This window comes from Mus pahari, chromosome 1 (genome assembly GCF_900095145.1).
Source record: "Mus pahari chromosome 1, PAHARI_EIJ_v1.1, whole genome shotgun sequence".
NCBI lineage: Eukaryota > Metazoa > Chordata > Mammalia > Rodentia > Muridae > Mus > Mus pahari.
The window spans coordinates 68064450-68090963 of record NC_034590.1 but is presented as its reverse complement, the minus strand read 5'-3'; the positions used below and the strand labels follow the sequence as shown (position 1 = coordinate 68090963).

General features: G+C 39.5%; 1 protein-coding gene across 1 annotated transcript in view; it reads right to left on the bottom strand.

Moving 5' to 3' along the window:
- Gab2 (GRB2 associated binding protein 2) overlaps window positions 1-26514 on the bottom strand; it is a 181995-nt gene that overhangs the window by 23848 nt on the left and 131633 nt on the right. The gene's annotated exons all lie outside the window — the stretch shown is intronic.

The following is a 26514-nucleotide window of genomic DNA, read 5'->3' as shown; positions in this document are numbered from 1 at the left end:
ACTGTGTGCAAAACTTGCCAGTGTATACAAAAACTAGAAACCTCAACTTCCCCCTCCTGGATGTCTGCAAACTAAGGCTTTTTTCCTACAGAGCCCTCCTACTCAGACTAGGTAAGGTCTTCTCCTGTGTTATACATAACAAACAGGGCTGGGTTCTGGTTTGCAGGTGTTCAACAGAAAGCACACAGTCCAAGATTCTAGTTTTTCTATATGTCTGTATGTTGTTTCTTGGTGGCCTGGAACTCATATGTAGATAAGCTAGTCTTTAATTCAGAGATCTGCCTGCCTCTGCCTCCTGACTTTAATCCTGGGATTAAAGTTGTACACCATCATGCTTGGCTGGCTGTCCTTTCTTTGTTCTCCTGTCACCACAGTCAAGGTTTCCAGGACTAAGAAGCCATTTAGGGTATGGCAGGTTCCTGCTGTTATTACCTCCTTCAAAGCTTCTGGCTTCACTAAATGAGACATTGCTTACTAAAGACTCACTGATTAAGGTCCAAAACTATGCCTCTGTGCAATAATGATAAAAGCACAAATAAAAGCAGAACTGTCCCTTCAGACTAGACTCTTGGTCATCCTGGTGCTCTTCCATATCTTCTAGGGCAGCTTTGTTCTCTTTACAGTGGCCTTTCTTTTTTTCTTCTTATCTCAAACTTTCCTCTGTTGTATTAGAAAGGAAGTGAGGTATTTAAGGACAGATAAAGGTTTAGAGTACTACACCCCAGCCCAAAGCATTATTCATTTGGCTGGCTCTTTAAGCTTAGTCCACATTTCCTTAGTCTGACCTACTTCCTGCTTTCTCCCCACACATAAGTGAAGCAGATGGAAGCATCGTCAGCCCCTGAGCAGAGCTGCCCATTTGGGGGTTGGGGAATAATTCTTTGATTCTTTCTCCTTATGCTGTTCCTTCAGACTGGATTCCTTCTCACTTCTAGCAAGCTCATACGAAGATTTCAAGATCCTATGCAGATATTACATTCCCACAAATACCTTTCTGAATGCTTTTTTTCCTTTCTTGGAGCTGACAGGTTTCAGCTTATGCTTTGTTTATACCTATGGTCATTTTGCTTCTTTGCACTTGGTTTCTGAGAACTGTGTCAGTGAGATTATTACTATATAGTCCTAGCATGTACCTAATATAGTTCTACATAGGGGGTTCTTAGTCCATGATTACATAAATAAAACATTTGGTATTTTAAAATTCCAACCTTGAAACATATTCTCAAGAAATAAAGGTATAAAGATATAAGTTTAGATAATGTGCTAGGTAGGGAGGAAAAGTTTGGGCAATGATGGCTTTCTAGAGTCATTCAAATCCTATCAGAAGAGACAAGGTTCTTTAGCTACTCTGTTTTCTGACCTATTTCAGGCTGTACTATCCGCATGGCCCAAGGCAGGATTACCAGCTTATTCATGCTGTACAGTACTAATTACATTCTAGTCACTCCTAGTACTGGAAAGGGCATCTTCTGTCAGGACAGAAGAGAGAAAGTCAACGAGTCTCTAGGGAGAAACTGTTCCATGATAGCTGTATTGATCTTCAAAATGAATTCCTATAACAGGTCTCATAGTGACCTGGATGTTTGTTAACAGAATCAATGCACTTATTATTCCATTAGATTTGCAAAATGAACTCTCTAATGGTGGATGAAAGAGAGTTTATACTAAGGACAGAGTAGTCATGGCACCAGGGGAGGAACATAAGCTCTGTCTGAGAAGACACAGGGGAGGCGTAAAAAGAAACCCTTTGATGAAGTTCTATACTCTCAGTTGACTTTCTGGCTTCTGCTTGCTTTGTCTATCGCTTAATTCCTCAGACTCTAGTTTTCGACTTTCCTATAACTTCCCTCTGGCTGTAAAGCCTTTCTTTGGAGGTATATTGTCTATTATTAAGCTTAAGCTTTAAATGCCACCTAAATGATGATAACTCTCAAACTTCAATCTCTAGCTCAGTCCTTCTGGAACTTTCTAAGGTACATCACCCCTTACCTGCTGGCCTCTTCCTTTATGTCCCATCAGCTAGTTAAGCTCAGAACCTAAGCCAGGCTCCTTAGTCCATCACTTTCTGTCTCAGGGAAGCACATCAATACCTTTTCTCATCAGTTGTCAAAGCCAGAAACCTAGTCACTCTCTGACTTTCCCTGGCTTCTCAACATTCATGTCAGTCTGTCATTGTCACACTTAACAACGGCTTCCTGTTCTCCTTCAGATGATTTACAGAGCTCTGTCTCTTTTGAAAACTATCTTCTTGTTTACTTCTTCCGCAGTATTTCTTACAAATTCTCTTTGCACTTCAGAGGGTTTTCAGAATTATACCAGTCTCTTGTATTATTATTACAAGATAATAAAGCACTAATTCTTCAGTTACAGTTACTGATTTCTTATTGCCTTCAAAATAAAGGTTCCTGGTTTGACAATGAGCCTTTTTTTTTTATCTTAACCTTTTATCATAACCTTTGTCTTATCATTCAGTGCTTCCCTCACATCCTGCAATAAATTATCAGTCTGGTGTACAGATAAAAGGTATGATTATCTTTATCTCTGCAGCCCACCCTTGCCTTAAACACAGACCCGAAGTCAGTTGTGTGATCCAGTGTATTTACTTTTAAAGTGATTTGCCTCTCAGAATCTCAGTGTCCTTGTTCATAACTCAACACATGGAATTGGAAGAGACACATAATCTTTATTACCTTTATTTGCTATTTATTTAACTATGTTTGTATTGGTGACTGGATATGTATATCATAGTGCACATGAGGAGAGTAGAGGAGCCTATGTATAGAGGATCTCTACATAGTGACTGCCTACATAGTGAGATTTTTTAAAAAAAAAACCCATCCACAAAATATCTCTTGTCTGCATTTATGTAATGACTTCCTGGTGCTTGGCTTCTGGGAGCTGTTTCTCTTTTTACCACGTGGATCTGGGGTATGTGTGAAATCAGGCTGTCAAACCCAGCATCAAGTGCTTTTACCTGCTGAATCTTCTCACAGGCCTGAGAGACACAATGCTGACAAGAGGGTATACACAGTCTTACATGGTGCTAGTAAATGACATATGATCCAATTGTCTCTGTATCTCCAATACACATACCTATTGCAGCATATTCAATACACATATTTTTTTAAAAAAATACTGAGTAAATAAAAAGATCTTTACTCACTCTACATCTGACAGAGAACTAATATTCAAAATATACAAAGAATTCAAGAAGTTAAACATAAATAAACCAAATAACTCCATTAAAAATGGGGTACTAAACAGAGAGTTCTCAACAGAGGAATCTCTAATGGCTGAGAAACACTTAAAGAAATGTTCAACATCTTTACTCATTAGGGAAATACAAATTAGAATGACTCTAAGATTCCATTTTACACCCATCAGAATGGCTAAGATAAAAAACTCAGGGGACAGCACATGCTGGCAAGGATGTGGAGCAAAGCGAATACTCTTCCATTGCTGGTGGGAGTGCAAACTTGTACAACCACTCTAGAAATCAATTTGCCAGTTTCTCAGAAAACTGGGAATAGTTCTACCCCAAGACTCAGCTATACCACTCCTGGGCATATACTGAAAAGATGCTCCAACATACTACAAGGACACTTGCTCAACTATGTTGATAGCAGCTTTATTTGTAATATCCAGAAACTGGAAACAACCCAGATGTCCCTCAAGTGAAGAATGGATAAAGATAATGTGGTTCATTGACACAATGAAATACTACTCAGCTATTAAAAACAAGAACATGAAATTTGTAGGCAAATGAATGGGACTAGAAAAAATCATCCTGAGTGAGGTAACTCAGACCTAAAAGAACATGCATGGTAAGTTCTCACTTGTAAGTGAATATTAGCCATTAGGTAGAAGATATCTATGCTACAATCCATAGGCCCAAGGAGCTAAATAACAAGGAGGGCAAAGGGAAGATACTTGAATTTTACTCAGAAGGGGAAATAAAATAGACATTGGAAGTGAATGGATGGAGGCAACTGTGTGGGAGAGGGGATGGGGAGGGGAATGGGGTTTGGGGATCACATGTAGGGAGATCAGGGGAAAGAATAGAAATTGGGCAGGCAGGATGGGGGCATCTCTAGGATGTGCCAGAGTCCCGGATGGGGGAGGCTCCAGGAAGTCTATGGCAGTGACTCTAGCTGAGACTCCTGAAGTGGCCACCTCCTCTAGCCAGGCAGAACTTCCAGTACAGGGATAAAGACAGCAACCCATCCACAAAACCTTCAACCTAAAATGAGTCCTGCCTACAAGATGTGCAGGGATCAAGATGAAGCACAGCCGCAGGGAATGGCTAACTAATGACTGCCCCAAATAGTAGCATATCCCATGGGCAAGAACCAATCCCTGACAAATATTAACGATACTGTTATGCTTGCAGACAGGTGTAAAACAGCAATTAATGAAAAAAAGAGGCTATGACTTGGAAAGATAGCAAAAAGGATGATATGGGAGGATTTGGAGGAAGGAAAGAGAAGGGAGAAATAATAGAACTATGTTAAAAAAATCTTAAAATATAAAAGGCAGTTAATTACAAAGTGTTCATGTGTGTGAACACATAACAACTACAAGCCCCTCAAAATTCTCCAAAACAATCAAATGACTCCCAAGCTTGTTTATTTACAGGATGGTGGTGATGATGATAATAATAAATCAAATTCAGTTTACTGGAATAAGGCTTTCTCATTCTGGACATAGAAGGCACAGTATCCCTGTAGCCCTGTGCCTCATCAAGAACAGCCTGTGCACCTTAAGAGGGAGCTCTGGAGGTGCTGCCTTCACTCTCCCTGTCAGCTGCAGGCAGGATATCAGCCAGCTTGGGTTCTGTGCTTTTCTGCTTTGTTCACTATAGCTATTCCTGTCAGCTAGCTTGCCTTTGGTAGGTGGAGTATGTTTTACATGTATGTGTAGGCATAATGTTGTTGTACACTGTGTAAAGTTTACCCCTGTGTTATTAGAATGCTTATTTTCTGCCCTTTTATTTTGTTTCAAGCTGGACATGGTATTGTAATGTTTATACCAAGAATCTCCTGTTTCAAATTTATGTAAATAGTTCTTACCATTTATTCTTTGCCTTTTCAATAAATGCTGATCACCCAATGGTTAGGCAGAAGAGAGAATATGGTAGAAGCTTCCACCAGCCAGCAGGAGGAGAGGTGGGGGCACTTTCAGGTCTGAGATGAGGATGAAAAGATGAGCAATGAGGAAAGGGTCTGAGAAGACACCATGAGAAAAAACATCTGAACCCAAAGAACCAGATAAGTAATAATATGCAGTATTTGAGATCATGGCTGGGAGCTATCCAGATTAATTTAGGGGTCAATATAATCATCGAACTACACAGCCATTGAGGTGCAGCTTGAAATAAACCTTGGTTTCTCTGTGTAGTTATTGGGAACTAGCAACAGTAAAGAAATATAGCCACCATATTAATTCACTGCTTGCATTTATATAAAAATAATTCATTTTATATGTTATGTTCTAGATAGGGATGATTCCTTGGCTTAGTAGTGCTATGACTTAAGACAAGAAATACTCCATATCCCAGACTATAATTAAAAATTTCAAAATTATATCTAAATATTTCATAGAATAAAATCTTCATGGTATAATACATAACACACACACACACACACAGACACGCACACATACACACACACACACACACAAGTTTCTTTTCTAACTGCCTCTAGCTTGCTATTTAACTGAACAAGTATGTTACTTGCCTTTGGTGGAGCTTACCCACCTCAGCTGTGAACCATTACTAGTGCCGCATACCCTACTGTTAACTACAGTAGTCTTCTGAGAGCATAGAACTGAAACACACACAACAAAAACCTGACACACAAATGTTTCTTTTCTTTTCTTTTCTTTTCTTTTCTTTTCTTTTCTTTTCTTTTCTTTTCTTTTTTCTTTCTTTCTTTCTTTTTTTATTTTTTGCGAGACAGGGTTTCTCTGTATAGCCCTGGCTGTCCTGGAACTCACTCTGTAGATCAGACTGGCCACATAAATATTTCTAACAGCACTGTTCATGAAAGTCATAAAGTAGAAATCACTCAAAGTGGAGTTGGAGAGATGGCTAAGTGGTTAAGAGTACTAGCTGCTCTTGAAGATACTAGCACCAATATAGTAATTCATAACCACCCTTAACGTTAGTTCCAGGAGACATAGCTATCATCTGGCCAGCAAAGGTACCTGATACACATACATTGCATATATACACATGTAACTACTCACATAAACACATAAGAATAAGTGAAATTTAAAAAGAAACAGCCCAAATTGCCCACTAACTAATGAATGGCTAGATAAAGTATGACAGTCCACAATCTGGACTATTAGATATACAAATGAACAAAATACCTATACACACTATTTTGATGAACCTTCAAAACAATGTACTATGTAAAGGAATCCAGTTATAAAAGATGAAGACCATACAATATAATATATATGAAATGTTTGGAATAGACAAATCTACAGACAGAGAAAGCAAATCCAGTGAATGTTCAAGACTGAGCATGGTGGTGGTGACTGCTCATGACTGGGAGGCTGCTTCTGGAACAGTGAAACAGGTGCCTACGCGACTGTATGAGTACCAAACAACACATTCAACTATATACTTAATTGAATTTGATGGTAGGTGAACTCTATCTTGTTAAAGCTTTAAACATACAGTTTGATAATTTCTCAACAAGATAAATATACTCATCAAATACAAAAAGATAAATTTATATGACCCAGAAGTCCCACATGAAGGTATATGTCCTAAAGAAATGTAAAATTATGTCTATAAAGTGAACATGCACAGAAATGTTGAGGGCCAGTGAGGTGGCTCAGTATGTAAAGGTGCCTGCTGCCAATCCTGACAACCTGAGTTTCATCCCAAGGATCAAACTTCGTCTTCTGAGCAATCAAACTAGCTTAAAATATCAGACACTAGATTGTCATAATAACTACATAGCTTGTACTCCAAATGATTTATAAAAGACATACACATCTAGATATGGTAATATGCCCTGAAGTCCCAGGAGTTCAAGGTCATGTTTGGCTAAGCCGTAAAGCTCGAGGTCAGTCTGGGATATATAGTGATATTATGTCTTAAACATCAGAACAAAACAATAGAAAACAAACCAAGACCCCCTCCCCACACACAAATCCCTAGCACATTATTTAGTGTGGGCAAGAGATTAAGACCAGTATAATAACATATACGTGCCACGCATAGTAGCTCATGTCTATAATCCCAGCTCTTGGGAGGTTGAGGTAGGAGAATAACTGTGAGTTCAAAGCTAGTCTGGCCTATGTAGTGGGTTCTAGGTTGCCTAAGGATACATAATGACCCTGTCACAAAAGTGGGGAGGCAGTCATGGTAGCATACCCCTTTAACCCAGGCTTAACTAAGGAGGTAGAAGGAGAAAGATCACTCACTGTATTTAATGCCAACCTGGTCTACACAGCAAGTTCCAGGCCTGCTAGGATTGCATAGTGAGACTTGCCTCAAAAAAAAACCTTACAAAGCTCATTTGACCTTTATTTTTTTCCTTATTTCTTTCTTAAGTGAAAACTGAACACTTGGTAAACACTTAGTCCTCACTAAAGTGGTATCTCATTCATCCCATAATCACTATGACTTAGAGACCCAAATGGGTTGGAAAATCCTTTCCAGACAGTTGGCATTCATGTCTGAACGGGAGTCAGCCTACCCAGACCCAAGTCTGGTTCTGCCATCATCTGACTGAAATCATGTTCAGTTTAGCGCTTTAGTTCCTGCCTTCAGTTGGAAGGATAAGGCCTGGCCTATATCCCTATCTTATGTGGCTGTTTTCAGGGTTGACATATTATGTATGTATGTATGTGTATATATGTGTGTGTGTGTGTGTGTGTTTGTGTGTCTGTATAAAAATAATATGTTAATAAGATTTGTTTTTTATCACCTGGAATCTTTTAAGAGAAGTAAATATGTTACAAATAAAGGAAAAACATTAGACACTGTATGGCTGGGATGTTTTTGGTTTCATATGAGATGGGCATGCTGTTGCAATGATATGTCTTGGGTCATTAGGAACACAGTAACACAGCAAGAAAAGGGAGGTTTCCAGACTCCTGGCCTGACTTCTATCTTTGAGTCTAGACTAAAGATAACGGCTGCAAATGTCTGAGTCAATTTGTTTTCTTTTAAGCAGGGTTTTATTTTTTCCCTTTCTTTCTGGCTTCTTTTTAGGGCCTTACAAATCACCCCCTTCCTTTCTACAACCACCCCTGGGAAGCCTGCCCAGCATGCAAGTACTCCTCCCACCCCATTGCAAAACTGCAGTGTAGGGAAGCACAGAGGGTTTCAGTAGAAGAGCTCTGCTCAGGCCAATCCAGCCATCAACAAGCTGGCGATAACAGGGGCAGGAAAGGAGAGCTGGCAGGGGTTTCTGGAAAAGATGATTGGCCAAATTATGACTAGTTCCTTTATCCGAATGCCCTTTTTATCTTTATCCCTCCTCCCAAAATTATCCTCACCCCTCAAAGTCTCAGTGGGTCTAAGAATCCAGACACAGAAACTGGAGCCTAGGCTGGACCCAAAGCCTGCCTCTTCTAACTCTGAGCTCAGTGGCTTAGACATGGAAGGATTAGAGATCACTCTATAGAAAGTATTTAGCACACTACTCAGCCCTTCTGTGAGGCCTTGAGATGGCCAAGAAGGATGAGTTGGATGCATGGACAAGCAAGACAGTAACTGTCATTGTTCTAGTCAACTACCTTATATGCTGCATGGGGGACTAATAAGAACAGAAAGGACACCAGTGACCATAAGTTACAGCTATCATTTATATCATTTATTAGGAACTTACAAAGGGTTTCTAGTTATCCAGTGAGGAAGAGTTCTTACTGCTTTTGCAGAGGACAGGAATTGGATTTCTAGTACCACATTGGGCAGCTTACAATCACAAATAACTCTAGTTCCAGGGTAATTTGACAGCTTTGGCCTCTATAAACACCTGTAGTCATATACCTATACACTTATGTCCAAAGAGCTCGAATTAGAAGAGGCAGGCTTTGGGTCCAGCCTAGGCTCCAGTTTTGGTGTCCATGTGTCTGGATTCTGAGACCCACGGAGACTTCTTGGGGTAAAAATTAGTAAGAGAGAAGGGATAAAAATAATTATTTGACCACTCCATGCACAATCTACACACACACACACACACACACACACACACACACACACACACACACTATTATATGTACATATATTATTAAAAATAAAAATAAATCTTAGCAAGCAAAGGATTCTGAAAAGTTATAAAAAAATTAGAGTCATATATTGCAGGACATGTGATCATATGGTGAAACTCTGAGATTGGGTTGCTTGTATGAGGCCACGCATAGCAATTCAGGAGAAGCTCAGAGAAGCCAGACTGAATCAGTCACCTTGGAGAGGAGTTTTGGGCCAGAATAGATGAATTGACCAGCCAGCCAGAGATCAGAAAGAGTTAGAAAGGGTGAACTTATTCAGCAGTAAGTTTCAGAGGCTGAATACATTCTAGGCCTAAATTACACTGTACAGAGGCTAGAAGATTTCAGAACTAGGTCTAGGTTAGCAGAAGGCAATAAGCTTCTGAGACAACAATTATATCAGGTGTATAAAAGTTACTTTTATGTATAACCATTATCTCATATACTTGGGTCATATTCCTCAGTATTGTTAAGAGTCTTCTTAGTGGATTAACCCTAGCATTGCTACATAATGCCCTTTTTTCTCTCCAGTAATATTTTTTGTTTTGAAGTATAACATATGTGGTGTAATTTTGCTCATATATATTTCACCCTCCTGTTTTCAACTGCTTTAAAGCAAGTTGCTTGAAGACAGAGTGTAGTTACATAATATATTTAAATCCTCTTTTATATAATTTATATGTAATGTGTATCAATAATTAATCTATTGTTTGAAAAAAGTTATTTTTATAGTCATACAGCTAGAAAAGCCAAAGACAACATCTGAAAAAAGCTCTATTTTCAAATCTCATCCTTACTTTCATAGGCGAATGAGTTTCACGAGATCACAGTAGATAAACAGTATTAGCTTTGTGGGAAGCAGAGTCAAGGAATAGAATGAGAGTCTAGTCCTAGGCCTGCTATTTCATCTACCTGAGTTTTATCTTTCTATTTATAAAAGGAAAGGTTGGATTAGAATAAGGGTTCACATTGATTACAGAAAATTGATCCCAGTGAAAATCCAATAAACCACATACCCATGGAGATGTAGGTTATCATCCTCTGATTTGGCTTAGCAATCAAGGGTTAGGACTCACTGAAATCTCAAGTGTAAAGCAGCCTCTGAGAGTTAAATGAAGGAACATATGCTTCCAACCCTTTTCTTTGTATCACTAAAATTATAAACTGAAACTCACCTGTGTTCTGATTGACTGTTCATAACAACTACTCACAGTTAACTTTTAAGCAACAGCGTGTAACAGAAAGAACACTGAAATAGACTCTCTAGAAACATGGATTCAGGTTCTAAAGTCACTTTAGCATGTTAGCAAAGCTTTTGATGTCATTGTGTGCTTCATTTCCCATGATAACATGCCAAATGCCAGGGAGAACTTGGAGTGTGCAGAGTTCTTTGAAGGATTCAGTGAGAGGAAATATAGGCAAACAGCATTTTTGTTTTTGCATCAAACCCAGGGCCTCATAGATGCTAGGTGAGTGCGCTACCACCCAGTCACACACTCAATCAATAATCAGCAATTATTTAATTCTCATTAAACGGTTTGGCTTTTATTCCAAGAAGTGAGATAGTAGAAGTGAACTTACAAAAGTCTAATGAGAGAAAATGGTTGATGAATTTCAAAAACAGAATGGTATAGGATCATAAGTGGTGAGAACTCCTATTATAAAGTTAACTAGAAAACCAAATAGATGTAGAAAAAGATGCAAGACCAGTAACAAATGTGCAGGGCAAGACTAGTTTGATAGTTTCAGTCATTTGAAGTCATAATCACAAGCTTGAAATTACTTACAAAGGCATAGTTCTCTAGTCTTTCAATAAATATCATAATCAGGAGAGGTAATTCCTAACAACAAGGACAAACAAAGATATGGGCTGCACTGAATAGACAACCTTGGCAAGTGGCAAGCAGAAGAGCCTCTGGAGCCTGCTTCCTCATTCACTACTCCCAGCCCTCCCCAAATCTTGCATCTACAATTCAAGGAATAGTGGCTCAGAGAAGGGAGACTACTTGTCCAAGACTATATATTGAGGTCAGAAATGAACCGTGGCATCAGAATTCAAATCTCTTGGTCCCAAAGAACATGGTATAACTAAGAATAAGGAAGTATTCTTGACAGTATGTGTTATCCATAAGAAGCCATAAGATCTGATCACCAGAAAACTGGCTGCCTGGAGGTTTTTTTTTCTCTAAGTTTATGACATTCCTCATATTTTCACAGTAAGTAAACATATGTTAGATCAAACTTAAAACTACTATAAACAATTCTCCAAGTTTAAAATATGTTTTCTAGTATTTATAATCACCATAAAGCAGAGGAAGCTGAAAGAGGTGACAGAGACAGACAGCAACATGAGATCCCAGGAGACCTTTCTGTGACCACAATTCTCCAACTGCCTCTATGAAAGAATATCTGAGAAAGAATATCTGAGTGCTTAGGACAGCCAAATTCCAACATCCTGACCTTGGTACATATGACCCTGAGGGATATATTAGCTGAATTGATTCTGTAAAATGCACAGGAAAAAAACAGGACAGCAGTGAGTGGCTGTAGCTTAGTGCTGTGGCACTTGGTTACATATCCTTAGAGAATTCTCTTCACCCCAGAGCTCCATTTAGAGACATGAATGTCTTACATTAGGTCTGTAGTAGGAATTAATTATGCCTTTCTTTCCATCTTTCACAGTACTTAGTTTTACTATGTATTTTAGTTGGGAATTCACAAATATGTCATCTAATACAAGACTACAAGCTTTAAAAGTCCGGCTCTAGATCATTGTTTCTCTGATAATGCTTAGCACAGTGTTCCAGGCATAGCAAAAACCTGGATTTGGATAAGGAGTAAGTTAAGTCAGTTTTTTTTCTCCCTACATCAGTAGAATGAATGACCAGTTCCAGGCTCCAAATTCTCTTTGGCTGGAAGAAACTGTTCTCACTTTGTGAAGTTTCATTCAGAAACATACACACATTATATATGTTTCTGGTTTTGGAGAAGGTATTTAATCAGGAATTGTCCTGCTCATTTAAGAGATCAAATGATCTCTCATTTTGTCCTCCTCTTACCAGGCATATCTACCTTTCTCCTGTTCCTTTGTGTGGGGCTTGGAATGGTTAGGGGTCCCAGTCCCAGTTTAAAGGTAGTTCCCTCAAAGTGTTCATTCATACTTTAAATAAAGCTTTTTTGGGGGTGGGGTGGGGGGTGGGGTGGGATATAGTGCTGGGCATGGTACCTAAGACCACATATGTTTGCAGCCACTAGAATGAAACATCTTGTCATTTTCTGAGAGTCATGAGCATTTACTATAGGGACTATGCTAGAAATCTCAGGCCAGTTTAAAAGTGTGGATCTTGTTCTTGCTTTATGAGCTCATACCATAGAAGCAAAGAGCTAATTTATATTCATGGGAGTACTTCCATCCTTCCCCTAAGGAGCTCTGGGAACCCATTAGTATTCCCAGGGGAATCAATCCATCTAGTGGGTACCATAAATTCAGATTTTAGTGATGCATTTTATACCTGAAAAACTCTACAAAAACACACAAAAAATTAACAATACTTAAAGCTAATCAACTTTATGAGGGAGTTTTTGTTTCTTTCACAGTGACTCTCAATGAGACAGTTGACAACTGGTGTAAACTCCAGTGTCAGGCATAATTATGGGAGCTTATGGAGGCTCATTAGCAGTGGGATAATTGAACAACAGGCTTAAACTGATAAGTTTGGATGTGAGGCTTGGAGTCCAAGACCTCTAGCTTCCTAGGAACTAGGAAGCAAACAAAAGCAACTGAGGAAACATCAGCTTCAGGAGAGACATTGTGATGTTGGAGCCTAGATCTTGGTGTACTTGGTATGAAACTGAATGAGTCCAAGAGCTTTTAATTTGTAAAGTTTTTAAACAACTACTAAATTTTTCTAGGAAGAAATATCTGTGGTTCCTGCACAAAGGTGCTCTAAAGTCCTCCTCAGTACCTCACTGTAGGAGAAATCTGGAATGGGAGATCTTTAATTTCTTGTTCCTAAACTTTCAGTATTTGACTAGACAGGACCTATTCCAGGGTGTAAATGCAGTCAACTAGCCTTCCTGTGGGAAGTCAAGGACTGCAGGCACGGGGCTTGGTAGGACCTAGCGTGCAGTTGGAAGCTCTTCCTCAGCCATGGTCTCTAGTTTTGTACCCACACTAACCTGCCGTTACTGCTCCAACTTTCCAGTCAAAGTTCAGGTCTGCCCTTGATGCTCCAGCATCTTTAGTTTTTTTAGTAGTGTCCAAAATAGGAGATATACATTTTAAATAACTGAGAGGGCAAACACATTAAAATCATATGTACTACACAGGCCCGCCATCACTTGTGGAGTGTTCGCTAACACAGCTACACATGAGGCAGGGAGGAGAGTTGAGAAGCACATGCTATATAAATCACAAAGGACTGATAAACAGAATTAAAAACACAATTATTATTTTCTGATAACCAACAAAGAAGTCTTTCCTCCCCTGTAGACTTAACCAGCTTTCTAGTCACTCCTTACCACATTACCTGATCTCATTCACCAAAGTACTTATTGCTATCACTTACTCCCTTTGTCTCTTTCTACTTGACTATAAGCTCTTTTAGAGGTTTAAAACCTACATGTCCTGTTAATCTCTGATGTCTCAATGTGGCTGTAAAAACAGGCCTCTGAGCTGGCATAGTGGCACATGCCTTTACTCCCAGAAGACACAGTTGGAGTTGGAGTTGGTGACTAGCCTGGTATATACAGTGAGTCCCAGAGTAGCCAGGGCTATACAATGAGACCCTGATCTTAAAAAACAAAACAAAACAGAAAAGGATAACAAACAACTCCCTCAAGGCAACAAAAGCAATCATACCTCTGAGATCTAATATGGGGAGCATAGTTGATTGACAATCTGGACAGTCAGCCTTCTGCATCCCTTCCTCCCTGCGTTCCCCTGGAGGCTGAACTTGTGAACTGTTTTCATCAGTGCCAGAAGTACCAGCACAGGGTTATTTATATGAAATATGAAATTTCATTAACACATGCCTTTGGCTGAAGAACTTGCACTGACTGGCTAAATTTATCATATCCCTGTGTTGCAGGCTGGTCCCTTTTCTTCCCTTCTCTCCTTTACAGGTATCAGGCCAGCATCCTACTCTTGGGTATTACCTGCTTCCTCTCACTGTCTTCCTGAAGCCCTCACATTAATTTATCCAATAATCTTTCAGGGTATCTAAACTTTTGTAAATACTAGGTGGACATAATAGTGCTTCATGAACAAATGATTTCTTCTTATCTACCCTTGACCAAGTTTCCCAGACAGACATGCAGCTGTGTTGATAATAAAATGTATTCTAGTAGGAGTGAAGAGATCTGTCCCGAGTGTAAAGAAACTGAAGGTACCGTTTAGGTCAAAGGCAAAAGCTGGATCCGGGTGAAATCATAGGCAACAAGTAGTCTCTGGGATGTCTTGAAGTAAGGGAGACCAGCCCCCACTAAGGAGTGGAGATAGTAATAACTCATCCAGGTCTCTGCCTGTCTGCTGAAGCCTCCAGAAAGGCACTGTAACACATGAGTTAAGGACCTATATCTACAATTTAGTATGGCTTGATAGTTAAAAATACAGGTTCTAGGGCCAAATAGTTTAGGTGTAAATTTCAGCTCCTTTGTTTTCTAGTTATGTGAACTAGAAAAAAACTATTTAACATCTCTGTGCCACTGTTTCCTTATTTATAAAATGGGAGATTATTATAACAGTAATAAAGACATCTGATCCCAGTATTGTAAGAATTAATAATTAGGAAGATGTTTAGAACACTGTATTTTATAGTAAGCTCTAAAAACTGGTTGTTTCACTATTAGTAGTAATTCATTTAAAGAGATGCTTGCTTAGCATGGGGAAGGTCCTGGGTTTGATCCCAAGGACCACTAAAACATAACAACAGACACCTTGATTTTTGAACACTCTAATTACTCAAAAGTATAATTCACTTCAAACCAAGAATGTCAGTAGTCTTTATTTGATAAACAAACTAATCATATGCAACAAAATTACTTCAGGTTTGAACAAAAGAGAGACAAGAATTATTTAGGAAACTACAAAATTTAAAAGTAGCAGGGTTTTCAAAGGGCTGTTGTGATCCATGAGCCAGGCAGTTGGTGGGCACCTATAGTCCTAGCTCCTTGGAATGTGTTGAGGTGTTAGGATTGCTTAAACCCAGAAGTTTGGAGACCAGCCTGAGTAACACAGTGAGAGACTCTACCTCAAAAACAAATAGCATTTGAAATGTAAATAAAGAAAATAATAAAAAAAAAAAAAAATAAAGTATAACAAATAAAAAAAAAAAAAAAAAAAAAAAAAAANGTGTTAGGATTGCTTAAACCCAGAAGTTTGGAGACCAGCCTGAGTAACACAGTGAGAGACTCTACCTCAAAAACAAATAGCATTTGAAATGTAAAAAAAAAAAAAAAAAAAAAAAAAAAAAAAAAAAGAAAAAAAAAAAAAAAAAAAAAAAAAAAAAAAAACAAATAGGCAAAACAACTGCAAAAACAACAAAGAAATTAGAATAAAATTAACTGTAGTAGCAACAAAACCCCATGAAGGCTATCTGAAGATCATAGAGAAGGCAGCAGAAGTTTATTAGCCATTCATAACACAGAAATTTAGTAATGCTTACTGTGTATTTATACTAATTATCCTTGGGGGCTAGAGAGATGACTCAGCAGTTAAGAGTAATAACTGCTCTCCCAGAAGTTCTGAGTTCAATTCCCAGCAACCAAATGGTAGCTCACAACCATCTGATCTGATGTGAGGACAGCAACAGTGTACTCACATACATAATGTAAATAAATAAATAAATAAAAAACCCACCTATACTCTAGTTTTAAGGAGGTTCTCAGTTTTCATAATAACATTGTAAAGATTTTAAAATTTTACTGATGAAGAGCAAAATTGAGGCAGAGAAACAAACCAACGTAACTGATATGTTAAGATTAGGCTTACCAACATAACATGATTCTACAGTACTATGCATGGAGTTGGTTTTGTAAGGGCTGGGGATGTATTCTAGAGATAGAGTATTTGCCTAGCATATAACGGTGCCACAGGTTTGCTATCCAGAACCATAAGAAATCAATCGGCCTTCTACACTAATGCATACATGTTTGTATATGCAGTGTCTTTTGTTTTTGGGACAGAGTTCTCCTATGTATCTCAGGCTGGCCTAAAACTAGGATCTCCCTGTGGCACCACATCTAGTTTATATATGAACATCTTAAAATGTAAGATGCTGTCACCATCAAGCATTACTTAATTGTTGACTAAATGAGTTTTCATTCTACCTTTGCTAGCCAGCAGTACAACCCTGAACAGAACTGCTCCTCTGTCTTGACCTCTGGATGTGCTGTTATTTGAAGAGTTCATAACTAAGAACTCTCTAAGGACCTTTCAAGATCTCCTGTTCCAGAAGTCTTCTAGTCTATTCTATTTATTCCCTTTGTCTTGGATGGTTGTTCTGGATAATGAGATTTGCAACCATGAAGAATTGTGGTCATTGTAGGCATCCAGAAAAGCGGGGAGGAGGTAGTACACATATTAAATAAAATAAATTTGTTTTTTTTTTTTTTTTTTTTACTTTTCTAAATTAAATTTTTGTAGCAATGTTTCAATATTTAGAATTTCAGTTATTTTGGTCTAACTCCTATGAATAAAGTTAGAATTTCTTTTTAAAAAGAATATATGTGAATAGTTTGCCATTTTTGTATATGGACCACATGTATGCCTAGTGCCTGTGGAGGTCCAAAGAGGGAGTCAGATCCCTGGGGACTGAAGTTACAGAATTTTGAGCTATTATGTGGGCACTGGGAATTGAACCCAGGTCCTCTGGATGAGCAGCCAATGTTCTTGACTGCTGAGCTGTCTCTCCAGTCCTAAAGTTAGAATTTTTTGATGCTCCTTTCCTATTCCAACAGTAGATTTCTCAAAACAACATTTGGAAATGAGTTAGAATTTGAAAACAAAATAGATTATATGACAACTTTCAAAGTTATAGTCAAACAGTACAACTAAATAATTTAAGTGAACTGTATCAGAATATCTATTTCAATTAGTGGCCAGATGGGGCTTGATAGTGAAGCTAAATTCCGATACGTAATTAAAAACAATTAAATTTCACATTTGATATTAACCTAATTTAAAAAAACAGCAACTGTCAGACATAATTTGGCACAGAGTCAGCCATTGTTCAATTTATAGTATGTAATCTTGCTAACAAGGAGGCAGAGTACCCACGAAGAATCCAAGCCAAGTGTGGGCTACAATCCCAGCACTTGAAAGTTGGAGGCAGACCAGCCTCAGGTATATGTCTCAAACCCAAACAAAGATAAGGATTACAAAGGAAGTTTGGCTGAGACAACAAAAAAGCAGGTACTCCATGGTATAGGCTGACTGAGTGAACGTTTAAAACTGTGGCTTCAGAGTCCAAGAGGAGATGTGTTCAGGAGAAGCAGAAGCAGATTTTCTTCAGAAATTCAGGTGGACAGACCACTGAAACCCAGACACCTCCCAGTGGGCAGTGAGGCCTTGGGCAATGACTTAATGTCTGGAAAGACTCTGATCTATGAGAAGAACCAAATTAAAACCTGGACAGGTCCATTCGAGGTGAGATTGAAGACTGCAAAAAAGATTAACAGGGCAAAGAAAATGAGGCAAAAATCTCAGGATTGATCCTAACTAGAACAGAGGAACAGGTCCAGAACTTATCAAAGGGGATGAAGGACCCCCCCATAGCATAGATATCATGCTAGAGTGCTGTGTGCATATGCTGAATTTGATGGTGGAGTTCAGAGGTCTGGGGCATGTTTGTAGAAGCAGAAATGGAGACCAGAGGGGCTTGACACATAGCAGCACCTCCAAATCACGAATTCCAAATGCCCCTATTCTAGTCTTGTATTAAACTGTAGCCTCTGTTTTTCTCTGTGTACTTTTAGAAATGGTCATTTAAAAATGAGGCTGCCATTTTTAATGGTGTTAACAGAGAAAAGTATCATTTAGTAGGATTGTCATTTTACATATTCAGAGAGGTTCTATTGAATAAAATTAATTTTTAAAATTGGGTCACACTTGGTTTTATAAAACCAACTATATTTTCCTCATTTTTTATTTTGCCATTAACTGATTAAATTATTCTTAATTCAATACTGGCCCAGAGGTCCATGTTTTGCGGTATCTACTACAGTCAGGATTTTCACACTATGTTCAAGCCTCTACAGAAAAGCATGGGAGAAAAACATTTAGGTCTTGTTCAACTTGTAATCTTCTTCCCTTTCAGGTATTGTATTGCATTTAAGATTGCATTTATGTTCATAGCAGCCTTAATTGTGATAGCCAGAAGCTGGAAACAACCTAGATGTCTCATAACAGAAGAATGGATACAGAAAATGTGGTTCATTTACACAATGGAATACTACTCAGCTATTAAGAATGAGGACATCTTGAGTTTTGCAGGCAAATGGACGGAACTAGAAAATATCATCCTGAGTGAGGTAACTCAGACCCAAAAGGACATGCATGATATGTATTTACTAATATGTGGGTAAATACAGAATACCCAAGATACAGTCCACAGAACTCAAAAAGGTCAACAAGTTGAAGTGTCCAAGTGAGGATGCAATCCTCACTTGGGAGGGAGAAGAAAGCAATCACAAGTGGGGAGGGAGGAAGGGACCTGGGAGGGAAAGTGAATGGGTAGGGGGGAGTCCGAGGGAGAGGGGAACCTGATCTGGTACTGGGTGAGGTAAAAGGACTGAAGCCCTGAGGAAAAGCAGAAAGAATGGAAACAGGCAACCTTGGAAAACAGGAGGTTGAGGGGACCCTCCAGAATGCACCAGAGACCTGGGAGGTAAGAGACTCCCAGGACTCATAGGGAGGGACCTTAGATGAAATGCCTGATAGTAGGGAGAGGGAACTTATAGAGCCCACCTCCAGCAGGAAGACAGGACATCAAGTGAGGGATGGGGTTGCCATCCCACAGTCACATCTCTGGCCCATAATTGTTCCTGTCTGGAAGAATACAGGGATGGAAATGGAGAGGAGCCTGAGGAAAAGAAGGTCCAGTGACAGGCCCAAAGTGGAATCCAGCTCAAGGGGAGGTCCGAAGGCCTGACACTATTACTGAAGCTGTGGAGAGCTCACAAAAAGGGATCTATCATGACTGCATTCTGAAAGACCCAACAAGCAGCTGAAAGAGTCAGATGCAGATATTTGCACCCAACCAATGGACAGAAGCTGCTGACCCCTGTTGTTGAATTAGGGAAAGGCTGAAAGAAGCTGAGGAGGGTGACCCTGTAGGAGGACCAGCAGTCTCAGTTAATCTGGACCCCTGAGATCTCTCAAACACTGGACCACCAAACAGACAACATGCACCAGCTGCTATGAGGCCCCCAACACATAAAGTAGAGGACTTCCGGGTCTGTGTTCAGGAGAAGATAGGGAATTTTCAGAGGGGAAACTAGGAAAGGGGACAACATTTGAAATATAAATAAAGAAAATATTTAATTAAAAAAAGAATATATATGACTGGATATTTAATCAGACTTAAGATTTTCAGGGATCTAAGACAACCTTTTAATACAAACACCTCTTCCACTAAACAAAAAATTCTAGTTCTACCATTATTATAAGTCCAAAATTGAAGTTAGACAGAATTTTGGAATGTACTCTGGTAATTTCAACAAATCATTATTACCTTTCTTCACAATGGGTAATCAGAAGTCATCCATGAATAGCAACAAAAAAGGAGGGGTAGGAGCAGGGAATCTCAAGACACATCTGGGAGCTTTCCAAAGTTGAGAATTTGGGACCAGACTGCTCCTACTTCGCAGTCTGTGGGTTTTGGCAGGTAACACTAGACTTAATCTATGCTGGTTGGCTAGGGAGGTGAGGGGGAGTGTCTCGTATAAATAGAACAGGAAGAAGAATCAAGGCTTAGAATGGAGAAAGGGGTCATGTTTTTCCCAGTCACCTTTTCCTCCTCCAGAGTCTGGACTTTCCTGAAGGTCAGGGGTGCAGAGAGTTCTATGAAGATTTATGGGGCTCATATTCAATTCAAGACCTGTTTTTTTGGGTGACTAGACCAAGTTGCAAACAAGAACAAATAATAATAATGAAGCAGATCTAATACTTCAGAACTGCTCATAATAACACTTTTTTTTTTTTTTTAAGGGAACAGGAATTTCAGAGCTGGCTGGAAACTGGTCTGGATGTTTATTTTCCTCATTGTCTCAGTGGAAAAAAGGGTGGGTGATTCAGAAAGCAGCCTCCACCTCTGGCCTGGGGCTTGAGTCAGTCTCCACCCTGTTCTTTGCTTTGCTCCTCAACAGCTGGGTTGTCGTCTGGGGAGACTCAGCTTCTTGCCTCCCACACTGGCTCTTGGCTTCCAAGAAGGGTCCCAAGAGAAGCTGGAACTCTAAGTCCAGAGAAACAACACCAAAAGGTGGGAGAGGGACCAGGGAATAAAAGGCCTCTCAGGAATACGAGAAGGGAAATATTTCTCCCCCTACCTTATTCTACCCCAATTTTTCACTCTCCCACCCACTTTCGGCATGGGGTGGCAGGGGAGGACAAGGTTGTCAGAAGGCATCTGTGTAGACAGCAGCTCTCCCACAGCTCTCTCTGCTGTCTAGCAGGAATAGAGGGTCTAGAGAGGGATGAGCTGTTTGAAGACCCCTCAGTGACATTCTTCCACAGGATGCTGAATATTTCCCCAAAGCATTCCTAGGAGTGTTGTCTGACCCCAGATGAAAACCAAGACTTGAAATATTCTGCTAGAGAGATAGTTAGGAAACTCAAGAATTACTGGAAGCTTAAATATTTATAAAACAGATTTTGGTGAGTAGCTTCATCAATTTTTTTTTTTTTTTTAGTAGAGAAAAGGTAGAAGAAAACATCTAAAACTCTGGGAATTTCATTCCTCAGAATTAGGCTAATTACTGTCACAAAACTCTTGCCAAGGAGTAAAGGATAAAGGAAAAACTAATTCCATGGAGAGAATATAGAAGAGGCTTTGGCCTTATTTCAAAACCTTTACCAGTTACAAAATAGGACTTTGGTGAGCTAAACTCCCTGAGCTCCAATTCATTCACAGTGGCTTGCTGGCTAGCTGGAGACAGATCATATTAGTTTGCTAATTTAGCTGTCAGAGGCCAGTGTTAACTTATAATATCACTACAGTTACAAAATAATCAGTTGTCAGTGATTTATAAACGTCCTGCTGCTCTTCCTTCTGGTTGGCTATTTTGTGACTTAGAAGCAGCTATGCCAGACTTGTCTGTGAAGAGTTTAGAACAAATAAGAAGGAGTTAGCAAACATAGTCTGAGGATGCATAAAAGCCTTGGAACTTAGCCCCAGCACCTCTGCTTTTAGGCGTCTGTTCCAAAATCTCCCTGTTCCTCCTTGTGCAACAGAAATAATGTCAGTTGCCCTTTGTCACTTCATTTTTGTTTCAAGTGAGACTACAGAAGGGTTTGCTGACAGGAAAGCTTTCTAAAAATGGTAGATATTTAAATCACATCCTGTTTATCTTGTTCTATAGATACAAAGAACATCTTTACTTTGACATCACCGTCCTCACTATATGGAAAGAAGCACTTGGCACTTCTGTTCCTACACGTTTTCCTGATGTTTCCTGTGTGATCTGATGTAACCTCTCCAACAACCCTGTGATGAATCATTTCCATTTTCCAGATGATAAAACCATAAGAGGTAAAAAGTTACTTATTTGGTGTCAAACTGCAAATAAGCAGAAACCCTGGGTTTCAGCCCAGATGACCTGCCAGATTCTAGCAACTGAAAAGTGAAGGGGGAAGGAGACATAGGAAAGTAGCCGTCAGCTTTTAGGATACAAAGGGTGAGAGATTTCCTAACACTGGCTGATTCCTAAGCACATGAATAATTCATCCAAGCTTTTCCAGCTGAAAGCTGGTTCTTTTTGTACATGGTACATCTGGTCGGGGACAGCTGCCTGTGCCTGGCCACCAATGTGAGGACCCAGACATGTCTATTGGTAAACACAGCTCAGAGCAGTTATCTGCTTCCTTATGTTAAGTTTGAAAGTCATTTTGATTCCTAGAGGGAGGGAGAGTCTTAATTTTGTATATAAACACAAAACAAAAATGGGTCCCACATACATGAGATGGAGTCTTTTTGGCATTTGTTCTTTACTTTCTGGCACATTAGCCTGTGTTTCCTTTTGGAAGAAGCTCTTTGTCAGGAAGCTGATGTCTTCTCCAGTCTATGTGAATATTCAGACTCAGTTTCACTCCTGGTCTGGCTTGGTCCCTCAGGTTTTATACTAGATGTTTGGCTGGAATACGTGAGAAATTGCAGGGAAGCAGTAGAAATAAGAATCTGGGGTGGAAAAAAGTTGAAAAATTAAAAAAAAACTCCATCTGCTATAGAAACTCTTCCAGCTGAAGGCAAAATACCAGAAGCTTTCAATGGATCCTATCATAACCCTTAAGGGGAAGGGAGACAGATAAAGTCAAAGGACTATCAATTTGAATGTGGCTCCCTATATGGAGGAATCTCCACAAGGTTAGGCAACAATCAGGTGACCCAGGCAAGAAAAACTGTGCACAGTTCTGGGGAATACGCAGATGGAGTGCTGCCCAGACTCGTGGTTAGCCCAGTGAACCCACAGAGAAGCAGAAGTACTGCAAGAACAGAGCAGAGTTTACAGAGGAGATTATGACTTGGGGTCACAAAGCCCTAGAGCAGAAATTTGAAGCAGATACTCTCAGTATAGCTACAGATCCACCTGCAGAATCTGCTCACTGGATACAGCGCTAGGAGTCATTGTATGAAGAGTATTCTAGCCCCCAGACTGCAACAATCTGAGATGGTAAGGAGGGGCACCTGAGCCAGCTGTGGGAGCCCTATGCAGAGGAGTCAGGAGTGTCTGGAGTCTCTTATTCAATGCCAAATACGGAAAACTGCATTTACTTTTGCCAGATATTTCTATTCCAGTTAAACTAAGCTGAGCCCATACAGGCCCACAGAGACCAATCCACCAGAGAGCACTCATGGTATAGATTTAGGCCCTCTGGACATATGTAACAGTTGTGCATGTAGGTCTTCCTGTGGGACACCTACCAGCAGGAACAGGGACTGTCTTTGACTCTGTTTCTGTCTTTGGATCCCATTCCTCTAACTGTGCTGCCTTGTCTAGCCACAACAGACAAGTGTAGTACAATAGTAGGTGCCTAGACCTACTGCCACTTTGTTTGTCAAGGAAGATTGGTATCTGAAGAGAAAGGGGACAGGGCTGAGGTGAGAGGGAGGAACTGGGAGGAGAAGAGGGAGGGGAAGCTGCTATTAGGATATTAAATGAATGAATAAATAAATAAATAAATAAATAAATAAAAATTAAAAGTCAGACAAAGTGCACAATAGTCACTTCCATGTTATCATCTAAACATTGCCCATGCGTATCACTAATCAAACTGGGATATTTATAGTTCCATCTGCTTACATTCATGTATGTCTGGAGCCCTTAGATGTCCATCCTCCTAGTTATTTGTAAAATATATAGAGCATGTTATTATGAATTAAGGTCAATCTAACGTGCTATCAAAAACAAAACCCAAATTTATTATTTCCACCTGAGTGTTTCATGTGTGGAGGTCCGAGGACAAATTCAGGTATTTTCTACCTTTTGTCTAACACAGGGACTCTGACTGGCCTGGAACTTTTGCCAAGTAGGCCAGAATACCTGGACAACAAGCTCCAGTGATCCTTATGTCCCCACCTCTTATCTAGGCACTTCTGGAATTATATGCATATGCTCCATCAAACATGACTTTTTAATGTAGGTTCTGGGGGATCTAAACTTGGGTTTTTACACTTGTAAAATAATCATTTTACCAACTGAGATATCTTAGCGCAGAAATCAATAACATTTTCACACATCAATAATAAACCAATAATAGACCACTAATAATAATCTCATTGAGAAAGAAACTATACAATTTCATTCATGATCACTATAAATCCTACAAAAACAGCACCAAAGACTCTAAAAATAAAAAAAAGTAGGACATCTTAAATGAAAATTTAAAGAACACTAATGAAGAAACTGAAGACACACAAAAATACAAGTACTCCTATGTTCAAAGCTTGGAAGAATTAATAGTTAAAATATAGACACCACCTAAAGCAATTTATATATCCAATGAAATTCCCATCAAAATAACAATGACATTCTTTGTAGAACTAGAAGAAAAATCTTAGTCAAAGCCATCCTGAAAAATAAAGGAACAAATGAAGACATTATAGCAGAGTTTCAAACCATACTCCAGAAGCAGAGTAACCAAAAACGTGACACTGGAATGAAAACAAATGCACAGACTGATGAAATAGACCAGAATTCCCAGAACCAAATCCATATCTTTATCCACTTAATTGGCAACAAAGGTACCAACAACATATACTGGAGAGAAGGCAGCCTCTTCAGTAAAGGGTACTAGGAAAACTTAGATGTCCACAGATAGAAGATGGAGACCTGACTCATTTCAAATGTAACGACAACAAACTAAAAAGCTCCGGTAGAGCAGCAGGAACAGTGAGCAGTTAACCACCTAAGGAGAGAATACAGGGCCCAGAAGATGGCTCATTCAGTATAGTGTTTGTTTGGCAAACATGAGTTTTGAAGACCTGATTAAGTACACCCTTTAAGGAGATGGGTGCATTGCTATCTGCCTATCATCTCAGCACTGTATGGGTGTTTTGTCTGCACATGTCTGTGTGCCATGCAATACCTGTGGAGACCAGACGGTCCAGCAGAGTTAAAGACTGTTGGTTAACAGCCATGTAGGTGCTTGAAATGAAACCGAAGTTCTCTGGAAGAGCAACCAATGCTCTTAACTGCTGAGCTATCTCACTAGTCCTGAGAATCATATAATGTTTACCAAAAATTACATATAGTATATATGTGTGCATATGTGTATACATTAAATGAAGTTATGCCACTTAGGATGATACTGCTTCCCCCCAAGAGCTATAACCTATTTGACAAAAATCTCAGTACCAAGCATAAGAAAACTAGTTTCTAGTTGTTAGTCAGGGGAGTCTAAGAAACTCATAAAACAATATAGGTTATTGCCATTGCCTTTAGTTACCTTCCAGAATTTGAAGATAAGCCCTTATTTCTTGAGTCCACATACTTTAGACACAGGAACTAGAACTGAGGCAGAGCAGACCTGGAAGTCTCCTGCCCAAGGAATAGCTTTTATAGTACCAGAAGGTGCTATGCATGCTGCCAAAGGGAAAGCAAGCAATAGTCCTACACAGATGTGACAGGTAAGGTATCCGCAAAGGTTTAATAATGGTACCTATATCTTTTTTTTTTTCATTTTTATTAGATATTTTCTTTATTTACATTTCAAATGTTATCCCCTTTCCTAGTTTACCCTCCGAAAATCCCCTATTCCCCTGCTCCAACCCACACACTCCCATTCCTGATCCTGGCATTCCCCTATACTGCGGAATAGAGCCTTCACAGGACCAAGGGTCTCTCCCCCCATTGATGAACGACTAGGCCATCCTCTGCTACATATATAGCTAGAGCTAAAAGTTCCACCATGTGCTTTCTTTGACTGGTGGTATAGTTCCAAGGAGCTCGGGGGTACTGGTTAGTTCATATTGATGTTCCTACTATGGGACTTCAGATCCCTTTAGCTACCTGGGTATTTCTCTGGATCCTTCATTGGGGACCTTGTGCTCCACCCAATGGATGACTGTGAGCATCCACTTCTGTATTTGCCAGGCACTGGCAGAGCCTCACAGGAGACAGCTATATCAGGGTACTGTCAGAAGGCTCTTGTTGGCATCTGCTTAGTGACGGGTTTGGTGGTTGTTTATGGGATGGATCCCCAAGTAGGGCAGTCTCCTTCAGGCTCTGCTCTGAACTTTGTCTCTGTAACTCCTTCCATGGGTATTTGTTCCCCATTATAAGAAGGAATGAAGTATCCACACTTTGGTCTTCCTTCTTCTTGAGTTTCATGTGTTTTGCAAGTTGTATCTTGAGTATTCTAAGTTTCTGGGCTAATATCCACTTATCAGTGAGTGCATATCATGTGGGTTGTTTTGTGATTGGGTTACCTCACTCAGGATGATATCCTCCAGATGCATCCATTTGCCGAAGAATTTCATAAATTCATTGTATTTAATAGCTGAGTAGTACTCCATTGTGAAAATGTACCACATGTTCTGTATCCATTCTTCTGTTGAGGGATAT